The following is a 22503-nucleotide window of genomic DNA, read 5'->3' as shown; positions in this document are numbered from 1 at the left end:
GTGGGTGCCTATCACTCCCAGCAGTGCCAAGACATAGGAGGGGTGGGTGCAGAGTCCTCCCAGCAGTGCCCAGACATAGGAGGGGTGGGTGCCTATCACTCCCAGCAGTGCCCAGACATAGGAGGGGTGGGTGCAGAGTCCCCCCAGCAGTGCCCAGACACAGGAGGGGTGGGTGCCTATCACTCCCAGCAGTGCCCAGACACAGGAGGGGTGGGTGCCTATCACTCCCAGCAGTGCCCAGACATATGAGGGGTGGTTGCAGAGTCCCCCCAGCAGTGCCCAGACATAGGAGGGGTGGGTGAAGAGTCCCCCCAGCAGTGCCCAGACATAGGAGGGGTGGGTGCAGAGTCCTCCCAGCAGTGCCCAGACATAGGAGGGGTGGGTGCCTATCACTCCCAGCAGTGCTCAGACATAGGAGGGGTGGGTGCAGAGTCCTCCCAGCAGTGGACACAGACATGGTGGTGTGTACACCATCCTACAATTAGCCAAACTCCATGGGTGCATGAAGGCATACACAAAGTGTGACTATATTGAGAGTGGCATGCCAACACATAACTGACAGCAGGGTCCTACTCCCATGAGGGTGGATGTCCATCCCCCACTGCATGACAATCCACATGTGGGTGTGATGACAAATGACACATGCATACCCACCCCTGGCGCTGACAGCACAATACACACACTGAGAGCATGCAACATGTTCATGTGCCACCCTACTAAACTAAGAGACCCAAAGGGAACACACACTGTCACGCACATTCCAGGACTGATAGGAATGTACAGGTGCTGGGTCAGCCAACAAGTTTTTGCCTCCCATGGAAGGAAAAGGGTGGAGTACCCACAGATACAATGCCCACAATTGTCAGTCAGGTGCCCAAAGACCCTGCAGAACACGTAACACATGTGTGCGAGGCTGGAGTACACACATGCATAGTGCGTAAAAGAGAACATGTCCACATGAAGTCATGTCAATATACTCCATACACAAGTACAGTGACCACCAAGGATGCCACACATGATGCAGGTGGAGACATTGCTGAGCATGCATGGCCAAAGTTGAAGGGATCCATCACACACCCAGGAAATGTAGACACAGCTCAGCACAACAATTGGGAAACACCCTGCAGGGAAGATGTCAGGTGCCACAGAGGAAGGAACACTCCTTGGGACAATATCACCATACAGTAAGAGCTTACATGACCAAAGAATATTTGCAGAGACCTTGTGATGGCACACAGATACCAGGGTCCACCCCATGAGCAGCACACTACTACATTTCCCAGAGACCTTACACATTATCAACACCCCAACTCAGGGAGCAGCACCACCAACAGCAAGAACATAATAGCACTAGTGTGCAAATGCAAAACAAAATGCTTTATTCAGCATGTCAAAGAAATAGAATGTAAATGTACACTATATACAAGGCCCATAGGCCAGTCCATATGCGAAGTGCTGGGGGGACACATTGGGATGCGTATCCCTTAGCTTGCCTGCACAGTTCACAGTTCCTGTTCATCCACGGGGGGGCATCATGTGGGGGGGAAGGACCAGGCACCGCAGGGACAGGAGGGGCAAGGGTAGGTGTTGTGGGTGCAGGGACGGATGACTCCACCACAGGGGGTGGGGCAGCACCAAAGGTGGTGGTTAGCACGGTGCTGCACACGCTCACAAGTTCTTCAAGTGTCTCCCCTGCACCCGAAGGAACGACAGGCCCCAAGGAGGGGGGGAATCGGAGGGATGGGTTGCAGCGCTACTGGGGGAGGGTGTGGACAGGGTGGGGGACTCAACTCCCCTGCCCGGGTCCTGCCTCCACCGCTTGCTGGGTGGTGCCACACTGGGGCTGATGGACAGACTGGGCATGAAGGACTCTTTGTCCGACTCTTGGGCCGGAGAGCTAAGAGGAGTGGTTTTGGAGGAAGTGGGTCGTGAGGACTGCGGACTCCCACTGTGGCTGCGTGTCTTCCATTTGCCCCCCGACCCAGTGGGTGTGCCTACTTCCCCCTGTGTGTGCGTGACAGGAGGTGTGCGCTTGGCCTTCCCTGGTGGTGTGCTGCCTGTGTCTGGTGGGGTGCGTGCATGGGGACGTCTGGGTGTGCTTGGGACAGGCATGGGAGTTGGAAGTCTGGATGGTGCAGGGGTAGGGGGGGACGGAGCACTGCAGAAAACCCACTGCTGCAGTCAGTGACGAGTCTATGGACCTCAGCAACATCCGTTGGTCAGACATCGCTGTTGACATGCCCTCCATGTACGACACCATCTGTGTCAGCAGTCTGGTGTGGCCATGGAGGACATTAAGCTGCGATGCCTTACCAACCTGTAACTGCCGCAGAATGTCCACAGACTTGGCACTGACGGCAGCAGGGGAGACAGGGCCAGGGGGTGTGGTGCCTGGCACGAAGGAGACATGGTGTCGCCTAGCACGGACGGAAGGGAGCCGAGCAAGTGGGAGGCCGGTGATGGGAATGGAGGGGGCGGCGAGAGATGGAGTGCTGCTTTCAGCTCTGGGAGCAGCCTCCGCCCCCTCTTGAAGCTCAGCCTCGGACCCGTCAGCGTCATAGTCAGTGGTGGGACTGGACAGGTCCTCCGCCTCACTCCCCTCGGCCTCCGTGCCACTTGCTGAGCCAGACTCGACAGCACTGGTGGCAGCGCTGCTGGATCCCTCCTCAAGGTCCGTGCCAGTGTCTCCCTCGGTTTCCTCCGACGATGCTGTGGGCAAGGTGAAGAGACATGAAATAATCAGACACCTGTATACATATGACACATGATTCAAAACTACATAGGTCACAGTGCATAGCATGAAAAGCAACATGAGTAACATCTACAATACAAGGCACATATGTAGGCCCTGCACCACACAGTTGGTTGACCCACCATGCCACTGAGAAAAAATGGAGAGCATGACACAACAGCAAATAACTTGATATCAAATTAGACAGAGGAGCTAGTCTCTGGGGACAGTCGAGCACAGCATCTGGACCACACACCGTAGCCAAAAAAGGGATGAGCAGGAACCATGTCTTTTAACTTTTGGCACATGCTGCTTAGCAAATACATTAAACCATGCCCAACATGACTGGGTCACTGCATGTTGAGTGTATGTTCAGACAATCATCACACACAGGTCAGACCTGGCAAGGACACATACGGTTTGGACATGTAGGCCTTGCCCGCACAAACCCCCCCCTACCTGAGACAATGTGATTGAGACAGAGGAAGTACTTACACCTCTTACTCGGGGATTACTAAAATACCCTTGAATGAATCCTAAATGTACACAAACTAACCCTCGTGCGCCTGTCCACACATATAATTGACAAACAACCATCATCAGGTAGTTGTACCAAAACACACAGGCACTGGCCACTGTGAGTATGCACAAGCCAAATTGGGTCACCCTGTACAGTGGACACATGTAGCACACTTAACGTAAATACAAATGAGGCCAGGGTACAATGCCACAGAGCCCAACCTATGCTGAAGACACAGAGAATGTCCACATTGTTGGATGACACACATGATACCTAGGAAAAGGTGCCCCATGGGACTGTAGTGGCCACACTCCTCCATGGTCCTGGATGGATATGACTGCAACAGAAGCGACCGTCCCTGCACTATGCATATCTCACACTCATGCACATCATGTCTGAGGCACAACATTGGTCATGCATGCTGTAAGGCAGTACACTTTTAAGACACACTCCTATGTCAGGACTCAGCATCAGTGCCAACTAACATGGACCCCACAATGACTGAACTGGACAGGGCACAGGCAAGGTCCCAAAACATGTTACACACCACCCCCACACATGATGCTGCAAGCATTGGGCACTTGGATAAACTGGCAGCCTAGATAACCTTGTGCAAGAGTGACTACACACAGACCAGGGAACACATGTCAAGGAGGGGAAGGGAGGAAGAACAGCACCGGTTTACTTTGGGGAACAGGATATGCACTGCACATATAAACCCTGGCAGTGTATCCCTGCAACTGCGCACTTCCAAAAGCTGGTGACACACAAGAAACACACATGTAACTACCCCCTTCCTGCTGCTGCTTCTCCTGTAAGCGCCTATCCAAGTCAGGGAAGACCACAGTCAGGACACGCTTCATGATGTGGGTCAGGAGCCGGCACCCACGGTTCTTATGGCTCTCTGGTGAGTCCCCCAGCAGGACCCGGGCGATCCTCCTGGTCCAGCACCGGATATCCTGCCAGCGTTTCCTCACCTGGGCCAGGCGCCGCTTCCGACCCTCCACCGACCTCACGCCACTGACGGCTTGCCTCCAAATCTCCCCCTTGGCATAGGCGCCTACCTGTGAGGATGACAAAGTAAGACAACATCAATACACCTGCTACATGTCACAGAGACACACATTTGACCAATTTGGCTGGTTTGAACAGGGCATAGTATGCAGCAAACTCATTCCAGCTTTGTCATAGGGACATTATCCTCTGGGGAAGGCCAAATGCACTACGTGGCATTGAAAGTACACAGGTGGAATGAGGGGTGCAACACAATCACTGATCCTGGCTCACACTGTGCATCACAAGCTACACCACGATTATGTACAGCACCTCAAAGCAGTCACATGCCCCAGGCCACTGACGCAACCTCAGCAGGGTACACAGACACACACAGGCACAGGACAATCACCTGCCATTGGCAACTGCGGGTACAAACCTCACTCTGAACATGTGCCACTAGATTGGGGGGTGTCACAGGTGTGGGGCTGGTTCAGCACGGCAGACACACAGCACTGCTCCCTGCTCACATCAGATGGGTAGAGTATATGCATCCCTCATGCAGCTGGGGTGCAACACTCCACATAGACACTCACCCACATGACAGGGGACTTACACACACACCAATGTCCAGGGGACAAACACATCATTTGGACACTCTCACCACAGGTACACTCAACTCACACACATCTGTGGGTACAGTCACCTGTCACACTGGGGGGACCACAGAATCACATCAGGACTGTAGAAACAACATTCCCAAGAGGATTAGCCAGGCTGAATGTGGCATGCACCATGCAGTGATTGTCACAGTAAGCACTATGCAAGTGAGGAGTGCAGACATGCACTACAGCATGCTCTGCATGGGAGACATGAGGCATTCCCCCCCCTGGGACACACTCTAAAGTACATAGCATGTCTGTCACAGCTGGACACAATGCCAGAAGTGACAGTCACAAAAAAGGGGCACAGTCTAAGCTAGTGGAGTCAGCACTCACCTGCTCCCCTGGTCGACCATACAGCATGGGGTACTGTGGGAGGATCACATCCAGCAGAGCATGGTTCTCCTCCTGTGTGAATGGATGGGCCCTCTCCACAGACCTGGACATGGTGACAGAGGAATCACGAGCAGCAGCAGTGGTGTGGAATGAAAGGTTGTGCAGGCAAGTGCTCTCTCATGGGGCCTGGCTGCCTTATATTTGCCCTGCTGGCCTGTTTCATTTACAGGAGTACAGAGTGATGGGTCAATCTCATTTGCATCCTACGTTTCCTCCAATCCCTTTAAACCTACCCCAGTGTGTGCCAAAATTGAGCATGATGTCAAGTCAACAACCACTTTGCAACATAGTATATTGTCTCCAACCGACTTTTGCTGGCCACCTGATGAAAAATTTGAAATGGAAACTCGGTATCCATGACAACCAGCATGCATTTAGGCCCTTATACTTGTCCCTCATGTGTCCCCTATGTAATTTCACTATTCACACACAGGTACGGTGCGTTCCACGGCCCTAGGGCACCACTACTCCAGTGATACGGTCCGTACACGCATGTGTAGGGTCCCTATCACTATGGGAGTGCTGCCGTAGGCGTACGCCATAGTGATACGGCCCCCACACATGCGTGTACGGACTGTATCCCTATGGTGTACGCCTACGGCAACACTCCCATAGTGATACAGCCCCTACACACGCGTGTACGGACCGTATCCCTATGGCGTACGCCTACGGCAACACTCCCATAGTGAGATGGCCCCTACACACGCGTGTATGGACCGTATCCCTATGGCGTACACCTACGGCAACACTCCCATAGTGATACGGACCCTACACAGGCGTGTACGGACCGTATCCCTATGGCGTACGCCTACGGCAACACTCCCATAATGATACGGCCCCTACACACGCATGTACGGACCGTATCCCTATGGCGTACGCCTACAGCAACACTCCCATAGTGAGACGGACCCTACACACGAGTGTACAGACCGTATCCCTATGGCGTATGCCTACGGCAACACTCCCATAGTGATACGGACCCTACACACGCCTTCAGAGCGTATGTACGGTGCGTTTCACACCTTACACTGATGACAGGCGGAACACAGAAAGGAATGGAGCTGTCATACTTGGCCAAGGCTGGACATCAAGTCATTGTCAGTGCAGTCCTACATGTCTCGGGCCTAGGTGTGTAAGGCTGTGATGTGGCACTTATCTCCTCGTGTTTGAACCCAATAGATGTGTGATGAGCTGTGTACACATGTCATGTGTGATGGTGCCCTATGTGCCACACATCCCCTTCACTCCTTTGAGAACTTGACGGCAAGGCTGGCACCACACCTCCAACCACTACACAGGTATCCTACTGCACTGACACCCAAGATGAAGGTGATGGCAGCCCTACATTTCTTTGCCACGGGTACGTTTCAATATACCATAGCTCATGTTGGTGGCATGTCCCAGACCATGTTCAGCTGTGTCCTGCATGATTCTTTAGAGGCCATGTACACCTGGATGAGTTCATTCATTTCCCAACTCCTGAGCAGTTGACAGGTGTGAAGGGTGAGTTCTATGCCCTGGGAAGGATGCCCCATCTCATTGGGTCTATTGATGGGACACATGTGGCTTTGGTACCACCACAGGCACAGGAGGTAGCCTATAGGAACCGCAAACATTACCACTCCATTAATGCCCTTGTGGTGTGTCTTGCTAACATGGTGATTTCCCATGTCTGTGCTCGTTTTCCAGGATCAGCACACGATGCCTAGATCATGAGGCGTAGCAGGGTGCCTGAAATGATGCTGCAGCTGCGCACGAGCGAGCATGTCTTGTTGGTGGGTATACTCTGTTAGTCCTGTATTTAGTGTCATCTTTATGTCTTACTGCTTCTCATGACCCACTTCTGTCCATGATGTTTCCATGTAGGGGACTCTGGCTATCCCAACATGCCATGGCTGATCACGCCTCTCCGCAACCCCAAAACTGCTGCCGATCACCGCTACAACAACGCCCATGGGCAGACCAGGCGAGTGATAGAGAGGACTTTTGGCCTCCTGAAGAGCCGATTCCGGTGCCTCCACAAGACCGGCGGCGCACTCCCATATGCACCGGTGAAGGTCTGCAAAATCTGTGCTGCATGCTGCACAACATGGCAGTGGAGAAAGCTGTGCCACTCATACTGGATCCGGATGAGCAAGAACATCCACCCGTGGAGGATGAAGGGCTTGGTGACGAGGCAAGTGATGTGGAGGAGGAGGAGGAGGAAGAGGACATCCGGAGTCGGCTCATACGCACCTTCTTTGCTTAGTGGTGAGTTCCAGTGTCTGAGTGTGCACGCATTGAGCCTTGTGTGGCATGTGTTGCAATGTGTGGGTCCATCTGCATGTATGCAAAGTGAGTCAGAGGTGTGTGGATGCGTCACTCGAGTGATGGTCAATAGAAGAATGTATTTCCTGATACACTATTTTCACCTAGCATGTTGACAACCTTATACGTGTCGAGTACATGCCCATGCATGCGGATGTGCTTCATTTGGCTGACTTCTTGTGTGTCTCTCATCCCCAGGTATTTGCGCATGCTGTCTGCTGGTGGCATAGTTGTGCTCCTGCTATTCCTCATGAACACAGCAACGTGTGATGAATCAGCGTTACATGCACCGACATGTTGAGAATTCTCCTTAGGGTAAGGGATGCAGCACGGATTTTTGGGTGTGGTATTTGTTTGGAATGTGTGTGCACTGCTCCTGTTCATGTTTGTTTACTTTGCATACATGTAGAATCACCATGGGGCACATGACATGGAGCTGGATTCACCTGAATTGATAGTCACACTTGGTGACAGTCATCTGTAATGGGATAGTGGATTGTGATGAAGGCATCAATGTGTGTAACACTGCCCTCGGAAACATACGGGATGCACCGGGTTGACATAGTGTGGTACATCCCCATTGGAGGCTCAATGGTGAATAGCAGCCTCTCCGTGAGCAGCAGGGGGTGTTTAGCTCAAAACCGTCACTTGTGTGCCAGTTCTATGGATTTCCAGCATCTGTGGTGCAAAGGGGGGTGCCAGTGAAGGTCCCACATGTTCATCCACATGACCTGTGCACCTGTTATATAGATGCATTTGCCTTCCAGCACACATGACTAATAAAGGTGTCCCTCTGCCTCCAAGGTGCCTCATCTCTGTAAATGCTGGTCTCTTGCCACTGTGCATGCGTCATGTCTGGCATAGTTATCAGAGAATGTGCATATGAGTCTATGTGTAGAGTAGCAAGATGCAAGCTGTCTGTTAGGGATTATAATCTGTATTGTGCATGATGTCCATGGCTGTGTAGGTATTTTGCCATGTCAGTCCCCACAACGGCCACTGTGCTGCATGTGCATCCATTGTCTGTGTGTGTGCCATGTTGAACCATACACTCCTTCCTTAACATACACCTTTTGCATTGTTCCTTTTTGACATCCTTGTCTTTGTGTGCAACTTGTGGCATGGTTTTCTGGACATGGCGCCTGCTGCTGCAGGCCCTGCAGCAAGGGCACACAGAGTTTCTAGATTTAGCCTCACACTCACGCCTCTAAGACGCACCCCCCTTCCTCCCTCCACCCATTGATTTGGGTGTAATCTGCTTGTGTGTGACACAGTTGAGGTGGCAAAGGCTGGACCGTCTGCACATGCTACGTGCACATTGCACGTGCCTCATGTCCTTGCATGTGCCACATCACGCTACACCATGATGTTGAGGCCACCCACCAAGCAATGTCCATCTAATACATCTGTTGCATGCACTCAGGCATGCACTAATCGGCCACACAACACCTTTGCATTATGAGTGTGCTACTCCAACTGCCTACACAGCGCTGGCACGCCTTCCAGGCCCTGTCACAACAACCAGGTCATGTCCCTCCTACTCCCCACTGGCTCTGTACCCCAACAAGGCCATGGGAGTGGTACTCCAGGCCTCTGCATGTAGTATGGTGTCGTTGTGGGACACATGGCACAGGTATCATGTCACAGCGTGTCAGTCTACAATGTGTCCAGGATCCCCCTCTACACCATGACATGCGCACTGCATCTCATCATCATCTGGTGCCCCATTGACAGCCAGGTGCTCCTCACCCACCCCAAAGACGCAGTCCTTGCCAGTTCTCATATTGAATAATGCATGGTATCCATTTGCAGATGGCTGAACATCAGCCACCTGATGCTGGACTTGTACAGGACTGAGGTGTTCATCTGCGGATTGTCCCCTTACAGCTGGGTCGACTGCTTGTGTCCCACCCGCAAGGGCCCTGCACAGGCACACAGTGTCCATGCACACAAGCTGGTGTTCAGCATGGATTGCTTGCTCACATGTGCTATGCTGATCACCAGCATCTGTACCTCAGGCTGCAGTACACTCTGCATTATGCACAAGATCCACAGTTCGATCCACCTCAAGGCAAGACAGACCATCCCCCAGGTCAACTACAACATCCGTGTCTAATCCTACCCTGCACTCTACGGACAAGTACATTACAACTCCCATGATACTTGTCCACATCCAGGGTGCATCTGCACAGCTCTGCTTCTACATCCGGCGACCAAGCCACATCACCGTCCAACAGAGATAGCTGCAATGGATCACTGCCAGCTGCAGGATGACCTTCACAATCCCCGCCCACACTCAGGATGCAGCCCACGACCTCAACACAACCTCGTGGCACTGTCATCCAAGACCCCATTGTGCCATCTCCATGCATCCAACCTTGGCCTGGCCACCATTCTCCACATCCACCTGACTCCAGCATGCAGGACATAGTTCTCCCACCTGGCTACACATACCTGGGACTCCCACCCCAGGACACTCCACATGATACCTAACCTCTGTGCATGACTGTTGCTCTTCAAAATAGGTCTGTCCGCACAGTTGTGCAGGCACCCCCTCAGCTGGTTGGGCCCATCACGGGTGAGTATGGTGCTCCATGTCTATATTGGCTGATACATTGTGACCCATGTGTGTCCTATGCCAGACTCAGACCCCAGGGTATGGATGGTTGGAGTTACTTCAAAACTCAGGCATGGTTTGACATTACAACACACACATGTTATGGAATAATGCAAAATGATGGCATCATCTCGTGATTGTGATGATTTTTATTAGTGGTGGGGTACGTGTTTGGGGGGATGACAAGAGGTGCTCGCCGGGTGTCTAGAATCCAAAGTTCACTGGGGGAGTTGGTATCCTTGCCATTGGAAGTCATCAGAGTCCATGCCACAGTCTTTGTCAACATTGGTCAGACAGTGACCAGCAAGTCCATGTGGCAGAGAATGTCATTTGATGAGGTGCTGCTGTGGCGCCAGAGGGCCAGGTGCCAGGCCAGGTGACCTGGGAGATGGTGATGTCCCGCTGACTCTCACGGTCTTTTGCATGGACGACCCACCTTCCTCCGGGGACCCTCAGAAGCAGGCCGTGACGATGTCTGTGATGCTCCATCGGATGAATCCTCCTCCTCCTGATCCCTCCCTGTGGCTGGTGGTGATCTTCGCCTGGTGGCACAGGGAGGGTTGCCCATGTTTTCAGCAATCCGACGGAGTGAACGGCTCATGTCCGTTTGCACTGCCACAAGCTCAGCCAGTCTTGCTTCCATCCGTCCTTGGTGTCGCTGTTGACTGGCATATTGCTCGGCCTGCATGTTCTTAATCTCGTTGAGGGTCTCCACTACCTGGCTGATGCCCCTGGTGTCACGCCGGTATGTGTCCAGGATGTTGCGGACGTGTGACATAACCGGTTCCTCATCTGGCTGGTTAGGTTCGCGCCTCCACCGTCCTCCACTCCCACCACCCCTGCCCACTTGAGCCTGGCCTGCCATTGTGGGCACATCGGGTCTCCGGGACCCCTGAGGGATTGCATTTGCAGGGTCGCCTGCCTCCTCCTGGGTGCCCGGAGTACCTTGTCCCTCCTGGTCAGAATGGCTGCGTTGCTGTGTGCGAGCAGGGCTCCTGGGTGTATCCTGGGATGTGGCAGGAATGGGGGTGGTGGTTGGCACAGTTGTACCTGATGCAGGTGCTGCAGGTGCTTGGGCACCAGAGGGGCCAGGTTGGTTGGGGTCATCCACGGAGTGGTGAGAGTCGTCGCTGCCGGTGGGATCATCTTCACGCGGAGCCTGGTCCTGTGATTCTTCCCCCCCGGTGTTGGGGGGAGATCAACGACGTTGCCCTGTGTGTGAGAGAGAGACAATGTTAATTGTGTTACATGCGACATCCATGTTTCATACATATTCAAGTTGCCACAGTTCCTCTGGGTAGTTGGATATGGCTAGCATTCCTCTCACAGTGCACTTGTGGATGGGTATGTTCCGGGGGACAGATTGATATGTACTCCTGGTTATTTGGCCTGTCTAATGAGTGTTGGGATGCTTATTTGGCCATGGATTGGTCTTGTTGTGTCACATGTCCATTGTGGGAGTGGCAATTTGCTTTGGCTGCCCCGGGGGTGTGTGCTTGTGTAAGGGGGGTGTGTGTGACCAGGCATGCTGTTGTGTGTGGTGTGATTTGTCATTGGGTCTACCAGGTGATGTGTCTATCCCATCATGGTGCATGCTGCCATGACAGTGAATGTGAGTTCCTGTGGTAGGTAGGTGGCATGTGGAGTTGGTGTTTGAGTGTACAGTGGTCACAGGAGTGCCTTGTGCTGTCTACAGCAGGGCCAAGTGTCATCTACCTAGTCTGTACTTGGCAAGTCCCTGTGCATTGTGCATGGTGCATGGGTATGTCCCTTGGCCACAGCTTTCAACACTTTTCCTATGTGTGACACACTCTTTGTTGTTGCATCATTTTGGAACGCAGTAAGCAGTGTAGCGAGCGGCCGTAGCGCGCAATGCAGAACCGGATTACGTGTTGCACTGTACGTGGCCAAATGGTGCTTTTTCATATCTATTTGAGACTGCAGGTAGGTAACTTATGCATTTGTGACAGGGTTCTAACAAACACAGGGAGTGGGAATACTGGGTGTAAGGTTAGGTTTGTGCCTGCAGCAAGTATCTACTCGTGCACAGTTTGACACATGGGGCAGTGATTTCCAACACAAAAAGGGGTGGTTCAGGCACTGCCAAACCTTGTCAACATGCACACAGTCCACCTGCTGACGAGCTGACATGCCCACACCACCCAAGGGTGATTTTGTCTCCCTCTGTCTCCCTCTCTACCTCCCTCTGTCACCCTCCTCCCTCTGTCTGTCTCCCTCTTTCGCCCTCTGTCGCCCTCTGTCTCCCTCCCTCTCTCTCCCTCTCCCTCCCTCAGTCTGTCACCCACTGTCACCTCAGCCCAGCAACCTGGGCACACACACTTTGCAGGTCTTTCAATGGCCATTGTCTTGTTCATGTGGCTTTGTTTAGGATCTCCCAGCCCCCATTGGGCAGAGTGTCTCTGAGTGTGCGCTGCTGCGGCAGTGTGTGCTGACACTCTTTCACAGTGATGCCTCTTCCTTAGCTGCTGTTATGTGCAAATTGGGCCTTTATACCCATGTCATCCTGCGACGCGGCCACCATTTGCAGGCGACACAGTACTGTGTCGGGACACACTGTTTGGATAGCTCTGCCCTAGGCCATATGGGCTAAGGGCATTGGTGTCTGCTTCTGAGTTGCACAATGTGTATTTTGAGGCCCACCCTCACGGCATCACGGACATCCTGTATTGTGTTGGTGTTTTGTGTGGCCTGTGACTTGGCATAGCCTTGCTTGGTGGGGCATGGAGCCGCTGGTGGCATGTGCATGTTTTTTGAGTGTGGTTGTGTCCGGTGATGGCTTTGGGGTAGTTGCGTGCAATATTGGGAGTTGGGTTGTGGATGCGGTTCCCCCATGTGAGGTGAGTTGTTTGTGTACTCACCAGGCTCGGCGACTCCTTCTACTCCGTGTACTCCCACCGGCGGCAGCGTGCGCATCACCTTCTCCTCCCAGGGATGGTAGTGTACCGGTCTGCGGGGCGGGCCACCTCCAGTGATGTTCCCCTGGTTATATTCGTCCGTCATTTTGCGGCGGACCGTCCTCCGCAGATCGTACCACCTGGCTTGGCATTCATGCCTGGTCCTTCTGACGGGCACAACAGCATTCACCCTGTCGACGATCCTCTGCCACAAGGCTGATTTTGCTGCTACGCTGGTCTGTCTGCCCAATGTTCCAAAGAGCTGTGGCTCGACTCTGATAATTTCGTTGACAAGGATGTCCAGCTCCTCCCTTGTGAACTTTGGATTCTTGTTTGTAGGCATGGTGTGGGGTGTGAGTGTGGGTGGTTGTGGGTGTGTGGGTGTGATTGTGAAGGTGTGTGTGAATGTGATGAGGGGGTGTTTGTGAAGGTGGTTGTTTGAAGGTGTGCAAGTGTAAGGTGTATTCAAGGTTGAAGTATGGTGCAGTGGGTTGTGTGTGGGGTCTGGCAGCAGTGGGTCTGTTGCAAAGGCTCATGGTTTGTGTGTGTGGGCCCTTTTTATTGGTCCATTTGTGGGTGTGGCTGTGTTTGAACTTTGGGTGGGTGTGTTATAAGAAGTGGTTTTGTTTTGGGCCTCTGTTTTCCTGTTTGGCTGTTGCAGGTCAGTGTATTGGATGTATTTGGGCGTGTTGGACGTGTTTTGTGGTGTTGTGCGATTCGACTTGACTCTCCTTGTGGTGTTTTGCAGTGTCCTGGTCCGCACCGTCCATAGGGGGTGGGGGTATGCTCCGTCCATACACGGGGGGCTGGGGTTATGCTCCGTACATACACGGGGGCTGGGGGTACGCTACGTCCATACACGGGGGGCTGGGAGTACGCTCCGTATATACACGGGGGCCTGGGGGTACGCTCCGTCCATACACAGGGGGCTGGGGGTACGCTCCGTACATACACGGGTGGGGGTACGCTCCGTACATACATGCGGGGGCTGGGGGACTGCACGTACATACACGGGGGCCTGGGGGACGCTCCGTCCATACACGGGGGGCCGGGGGTACGCTTCGTACATACACGGCTGGGGGTACGCTCCATACATACATGCGGGGGCTGGGGGGATGGCGCGTACATACGGGGGGGCTGGGGGGAAGGCGCGTACATACGGGGGGCTGGGGGGACGGCGCATACATACGAGGGGGCTGGGGGGATGGCGCGTACATACGGGGGGCTGGGGGGACAGCACATACCTACGGAGTTGCTGGGGGGGTGTTCGGTGCATATGCTGGCACATGTTTGAACGTCTCCATGGTTGCTATAGAAGTGCGCTCCGTATGGTGTTTTTTCCGTCCGGTTGTACATTCGGACGGACGGGACGGATCGTACTTGCGCGCTCGGACCTCAGTTTTCCGATTCGTACGTAAAATCGTCCGGGGACGTGTCGGACACTTTTCCCGACCCGAGGACCTGTCGGGGAATATTCCCAATGCGATTCGTATGTATTTTTTCCCATACGAATCGTACTTGCCAGTTTGTACGGGACTTGTACGATTCGTACGGGAAAAGAACCAGATACGAATCGTACGGGGAATTTTTTTTACGGATCGCAATCGGCACCCTAGTTGGAGACCCAATGCTCCTGAGAAATGAAACCAGAGTTTCGCAATTAATCGGAATGCTTTTTCATTCACACACTTTCACACAGAAAATGTAGTTCATTCACACAGAATCCTGTCTTTCCCGAGAACAGCGAACAGTCTGTCCTACTACAGAATTATGACACTCGTTAACAAGGTAGCACTTCCCTCTACCCTGTCTTTCTAGCAAGCTCAGAGAACACCTGCTAACTTTTCAGTGATAAGTGTTATCAGAGTACCTTCCGGCCTCCTGGTACCTAAGACCAAAATTTTCACAGGTAACCTTTGCTATCATACACACTTCTCTTATACAGATAAATATCTTCTAATGGCAACACACGATGATGCTACAGAATCGAACCCAGACAATGCGTTGTGCAACTCCAATCGTTACACGTTTTCCCTGTGTACCTACAGGACAACAACAAATCCGTCTTTCCCGAGAGCAGCTCTTACCTCTGCCCTACTACAGAACTGTTACAAACTTCCAAACTTCCTACATCCCAGAAGCTGTGCAAACAACATAAAACTCGACGTAACTCACATAGAGTGTTAGTTCATAAACCAATACCAATCAATAATCAATAGGCAATGTACAAGCAAATATCACCAAACCAAATCAATAAAAACCATCATCCTGCTACCAGAAAAACTGCTGCAGCATTGAATCCAAAATCCTCCCTTCGTTACAGACCGAAATTCTCACTAACGCATTCAATCAATACATTCACTGGTGGGGCCCATTACACCAACATTCATACATCATTGGTCTGTTTTTTCCGAGAGATGATTGTTCCAAACGCTGACATGTAAGGAATACCTTATAACCTAAAGAAAGGTATATTTACATATCTATTCACATAATATATATGATCCAACATATCCCATACCTAACTTTCTAGATATCCCTTCCACGTAATTCGATGGATCTAATTTAGTTGTTCGGTAAGATGAATCTTCAAATCTTCTAATTTACATTTTAGATTTAAACATTCTCTATGAATAAACAACTCAACTCATTTGTCAGTAATCATTAACAAGCTTTATCTTAATTAGTGCAAATTAAAATGGACTGTTATTCAAACCACAGATCACCATATTTACCTATTCTGGCTAATTGTCGTCCTCTAGGTCAATCAAATCGTCCCGCAACACGCTACAGTCCCATAGATTGGATCGAGACCATAAGCGCGTACCAGTCAATCTCTGCCCATTAGATCAAAGAATTTATAGTTCATCAGGAAATTGGGCAGCAATTCAGTCCGTCAAAGATTCAGGGAAACAGCTGTCCTGCAGTGTCACCATCCTCTACGTCAGCATAACGCCAGGAAAAAGAAAAAGAGCGCGCAACTCACTATTCTATCGGATTTTTATAGTAAAATCAATGTAAAATTGTCACAAATATCAATTTTAGACGATTCTCATTAGTGGACTTGAGGTCGGTCGGTGAAGTTCTCACATAGTGCATCAAGTTAGATCATCGCACTTGCTGGTTCCGGTTTTAAAGACAGTCCATTGTTCATTTTCTTTGGCACTTCTCCCAGTATGTCCTTAATTAGAACAGCCTGGCTGGGGTCAGGACGAGGCCACTGCTGTCCTTTGTCACGCAGGGGCATTTCACCCAAAACCTCGTGGAGTGTTGTCAGTCGCGTCGAGTCAAAGGAGCGGCCATCTTAGCGAAGGCCCTTATGGTCAACTTTAGTAAAACAAACACAAAACATAATTAAAACATGGAAATGGCTAATAAAATGTTAAACCCTCACTAATTCCCCTATGTGTATGTAATTATCCAGCATAATAGCAACATTCAAAGCGTTTATACTCAACCAGTGATGTCATCTGGTGCAACTTACAATTACGTCACAAAAGCAACACATAACATGCAATTTTCTAATTTTCTAATATTAGTATGCGTACATATTTTAGATTACGAATTATTTTGGCCATGCAAATGCAAACCCCACGTATAATCCATACATTCATCAGATTGATTAGTATTCCAGTTCAAACACTTAATATGGTTATAATTAATTGATTATTCAAGTATGCACATGCAAATTGGGGGGGTATACAAAATTTAGCATTACCCGCTCCAGCAAGTATTTTGGGGAAATGCCTAAAATGAACATAATTAAGTCTAAATTTGGGGGTTTTCATGGCTATCCGTTAAACCAGTAAGCCCTAATCATTGTATGGCTGATTCCTTCCAAGCTGTGCAATATTAAGCATTTCATGTAGTCCGCCCTCACGTCTGACCAATCAGGACTCACATCTATGACAGTATTATTGTGTGGTTGTGATTATGAGATGGTATGAAGCCATGAGAAAAATTATTCATTGAATTTGGATGCCCTGAAATTCTGAGCAGATCACAAATATAACTGCTGCTCATGAGCCTATGCAGACTAGAGAGTCCAGGAATACACTGTCAATTGAGGCAAAGAAGCAATGGTGAAACTCAGGTTTCTGATTTTATTATGAAAAGGGAAAATAAAATTGGAGCTGGCACACATCCTTGTCGTATACCCTGTCCTACTTTGAATTTAGGTGTATATTCGGCCTGAGGGCCAAAATGGACCACACAAGTTAATTTTTCATTTAGACGTGAAAAGACAGTTGATAATTGTCCGTGGGGCTCCAAGGTCGGTCAAGGTTTGCCATAGTAAACTAAATCAAAAGCACTACTCAAATCGAGAAAGCATAAATAAAGGTGACCCATCTTTGCCTTAGTGTATTTGCCGATGAGTAGCTCCAAGTTAAGACATGGTTCAATTGTCCCCAAACATTTCCTGAACACATACCGCATAGGCTTTAAAATATGATGCTCCTCAACCCATTCCTCCAGCCTTTTAAGTAGGACCCTACTCATGACTTCTAAAGAAGTATCCAGGAGGGAAATCGGGCAGTAGGTTTTTGGGTCACTTTTGTCTCCTTGTTGTATATTGTGACAATAATAGATTTGCCCCATGTTTGTGGTGTTTTTTCCATTGTGGCTGAATTAAACACTCTAGTGTTCTCCATAATTCTGGTTCAGATTTATAGACGTCAACTGGGACTCCATCGGGACCTGGTGCCCGCCCCCCAGCACTCTCCTAAATTGCCTAGAGAACCTGTGCACATGTGATATCTAGGATGCAGAGCCTCTCTTCGTGGGGTTCCCGATCTAATCCCCCCACTGTCTCCCCATTTGTGTGAAAAATTCCAGAGAAATGTGCCACCCATTTTTCTACCGGGATAAGTGAAACACACTCTGGTACATCATTTTTAAAAAAGGGGCATTTACTATGTCCCAGAAGAGTTTGTTGTTCCTTGTTTCTGTGGAGATAATCAGGTGTCCCCACACTTCTTTTTGTAGTACCTTGTTCTGGTCTACTAGAGTTATTTTATATTCTTGTCTTAGGGATTTAATCACCAGTGCGGCTCGCGGTGTTTTGGACAGTGCATATTTAAGCACCTTAAGTGCATTAGTGCAAATATTGTTGAACCACCTCTTTTTATTTGGGGGTATTTTACCTGTTTGCCTAGTTAAAAGTGTTTAAATATACATGGTAATAGGGTTAAAATTTCTAATTAGTATGATTGGGGAAATCTCATCTTGGAGGCAATAGGCTATTTCACCCTGATTCTGTGTTATTGTTTGCTTTAGTGTCCTACTTGGATCAACGCCCGTCCACTTTATTCTAGTTAAATTTTTCCTAATTGGGGTAATGTGCACTAGAGTAAAAACTTCACTCTGAGGGCCCCCAAAAAACAGAGATAGGGCCAATAAATTGTGATTACTCAAAATGGAGGGAACAACAGTGGGGTTGCCACACCTTAATATATCCAGGATAGACACTAGAATGTGGTCAATAACTAAGTACATTTTTCTCCCTATAAAGGTTGGAAACACAACCCCGTTTTGGACATTGCCTCCCCTAAGTAAGAGGAGATCATATATGGATATCATCCGGTTTAAGGCTTCCCCATGCTCATTATGGCAAAAGTGGTCAATTGCGTCCCTTTCACCATGAGTGGGGTAGCATACCTGAAGGTTGGAGATATTGCATGCCTGTATGTTAAAATCTCATGCCCACAGTAGGACATAATCTGTACTAAGTAGAGTTAGAAAGGTTTCTACTTGCCAGTCAAGAGCTGTTACCACAGTAATATGATTAGAGTCAAAAATATTTTTGTAGAAATGTATAAGATCTTTCCCTCCCTTCTTGATTAACCATAAGGTCTGGGCATGAGGTTCCACTGATACAACTTTTTTTAACCCTTATAGGAATTTTAATAGAGATGAGATTTAGTTTTTTGTTTTTAAGGCAGCTCAAATCTGGATCCAAGTACCTGACTCCCTGAGCAAACCCATGCTAACCAGATGTGCAAGCCCTCTGGACACAGTATCTGGCCTACAGCCAGAATTTGGACTACTGCTTGCCCCACATATAATAGCAGTGCATACTTGTGGCCACTTATAATGGCCTCTAGGCATGGTAGCTGGCTTTTTTTTGCTTTGCCTGACCCTCTGCCCAACAAAAATGTCATTCAGGTAGGCTGTATGCAGCCTTTGGCTATTTACAATATGTTCTGGATGTAGGGTCTGACGTTTGGCAAATCCATACCTCCAGCACAGCTGTTGACACAGCTCTGTGTGCAATATTAATATGATTTTTTGTGTCTTTTTCTCAGGTTACTTAAATCAAGAAGCAACAGCTCTGCACACTAGCCAGTACCATGATACATCACTAAACTATTGCTATCTTTAAATCAGGAGCAGTGACTTCTATGTGCAATGTCTTGCTAACAATAGGCCCTGTGCCTAGCCCCCTTTGCTTTCAAGCCAGCTGCACATGTCCTCCCACTGACCAGCATGCTTTGGGACAAAGTCTGACACATGGCCTGGCACTAAGCTGAGGAAACTTATCGACAGAGATTGTTGTAGACATCTGTTTTAATATCATTAATTCTAGAGACTTACATACTATGATAACAACCTACACCCTACCCCATTCCACACAAACAAGCAGCATACTGCTTTGCCAGGGTAACCAGCCTCATGGCACGGAGCATGGCCTATGGCCAGGTCCTTTGTCCATCCTTAGTGCCACTCAGACCAGAAACACATGATGTTTGCCATGCACAATGCACTCTAGGTTCAGATTTCTTCACTCAAGACTGCACCAACCACCTAACTAGTGAATTAAGTAGTGCATGGTCTTCCGCTATGTTTAGCATGCCTTTGTCTTCAGCCATGTACATTGTGCCCAAAGTATGATTAACACTGCATCCAATGCAAGTGTTCACAAAACCTCTGAGTCACAGTGTTTTGGTGGATTCACAGTAGTGCTTTGGATTTTTTTTTCAGGATTCTCAAAAATTATGTATACAGATTTGGCTATTTAATCTCAGATTCATAGATCAAGCCTTTTTAGCACACATGTAGATAACCACAACAAGGCAATATCAGTGCTTTTTAGATTGTGTAATAAAATATATTGCACTCTCACAGTGTTTTTTCAAGTCAGGTTTCAGAATCTTTTAAACATGTTCAAATTTTAATAGAAAAAGATGCTTACACTTAAAGAGTTTCTGTGAACTGTGTTTTTTTCACATAAACTACACTCTACTCCCTTTTTTTTCGGTGAAGAGCTGTCAGGCATTGTCACAGTGCATAAACAGTGGCATGGCCCTTCACACATCTCTTGCTCTACATGACATCTGGCCCTGGACAGGTGGGACATTACATCAATCTTGGCATTGCATTCAATTTCCTGAGTAGTTAACGTGACAAATTGACATGTCCAAACTGTGATTGAAACCTACTGATATTTGCAGAACTACATGCTGACCATAGAAACATCTATGTACATCAGTTAAATCAACTCAAGGGAGAACCCTACTGTAGTAAGTAAATCCACAAGATGAACTGTCAACCCTCCACCTCCTAAGGAGGATTACAACCATGAACATTCATTTGTGCACTCTAGGAACATTCTAAGGAGGAACCAATGGGGATGGAGGGAAGGGGAGGATAGGAGCGTACCAAGGAAAAGTATAAAGGAAGGAAGGGTAGAGGGAGGTAAATAACACCAAGATTATAACACATCTTCCTTTCAAAAGAAAACAGCAATAAGGTACATGGGTGAAGAAAACTTATTTCATGAGATAGTCTTTCTGCCACTCCGGAGGCTTTACAGTTCTGTTACAACGTTTAGTGTCCAACATGTTAGACATTTCCTTTGAGACGTTGTTCGGCTTGCTGCAAGTGGCTTGCACAGAATGTGGAACAAGTCTGTCCATGCTCCACATCCTGCCATCTGCCAAAGTGACCACATTTCTACTGACATAACTTATCCTTACAGGACCATACATTTTGTTGTGCCTATTAGAGCTGGTGACAGGTTTCTTGACCAGGACTTGTTGGCCTACCATAGATAAGAATATCGTCCTGGAAACTTATGGATTCATCTACCTCCGCCAGAACATGTTGCATTATTCTTTGGAAGGCCGATGCGGCAGAAGCCAAGCCAAATGGCATCCTCAGAATTGTATATATGCCAAATGGTGTAGTAAAAGAGGTTAACGATAGTGATTCTGGGTTTAGGGGTACCTGATAGTATGCCGATGTGAGATCTAAAACAGAGAAGAATCCTGCATCATTGATCACAGATAACATTTCATTAATCTTGGGGAGCGGGTACCCATATGTTTGCATTCAAACTTCTAAGGTCCACACACATGCGGATGTCTTCGCTGTTTTTTTTAGATGTGATCACAATGGGGGCCAACCATTCAGAGTTTTTTACAGCTTGCGTGATTCCCTGTTTTTCTAATTTCTCAAGTTCTCTTTTCTAGGGTTCACGCATGAGCATAGGAACAGATCTAGTCTTGTGTGCAACAGGGATGGCACCATTTTTCAATTTTATCTTGTGCTCATAGTTTTTCAACACTCCCACCTGGTCAGAAAAAACTTCAGGAAATTCCTCGCATACACCCACCCCCATCAAGGATCTGTCTACCAGTAATACCTGTTGTTTGTTATTGGGGTCTAGAGTGATGCGTAAATCCTTTTGGTGTTTCCATCCCAGTAGGTTGCTTCCCTTCTCGGTAATATACACCTTGCCATACGTATGTCTACCCTTGAAAGTGATGCTCATTTTCACCATTCCTTTTAAAGGAATGGGTTCCTTATTATATCCCCCACGGTGTATGTCCAGCTTTTCTAGCTTGTATTCCTTTTCATGGAACAACCTATTAAACGTTTTTCCATCTACCAGGGTGTATGGAGAACATGGGCTGACGAGCTCATGGGAGGCACCTGTGCGCCAGGGAGAGGTACAGAGACCTGAGAGGATTGTGGCAGCTTTCTCAGCAAACCCCAGAAGAATTTCGTTTTATCTCTACTGAAGAAGGATGAAATCCAGAAACACATGTGTCTAGAGATTAACAGCACTAACCTGCACCAACTTTGGTGAGACACTCTGCAAAATTTCAAGTAAGCATTAAAATTGAACTGCATGTACCAGGATGCAAAGGGGCGAACTGTGCTGGGAGGTAGCAGTGTGCTCCCATCCCCCTTCTGTTTCAAAAAGGCTCCCTTGAGCCACTGGGCTGATGAGCTCATGGGAGGCACCTGTGCGCCAGGGAGAGGTACAGAGACCTGAGAGGATTGTGGCAGCTTTCTCAGCAAACCCCAGAAGAATTTTGTTTTATCTCTACTGAAGAAGGATGAAATCCAGAAACACA

The sequence above is a fragment of the Triturus cristatus genome, chromosome 7, assembly GCF_964204655.1.
Source record: "Triturus cristatus chromosome 7, aTriCri1.1, whole genome shotgun sequence".
Lineage (NCBI taxonomy): Eukaryota > Metazoa > Chordata > Amphibia > Caudata > Salamandridae > Triturus > Triturus cristatus.
This window is presented reverse-complemented; position numbering follows the sequence as displayed.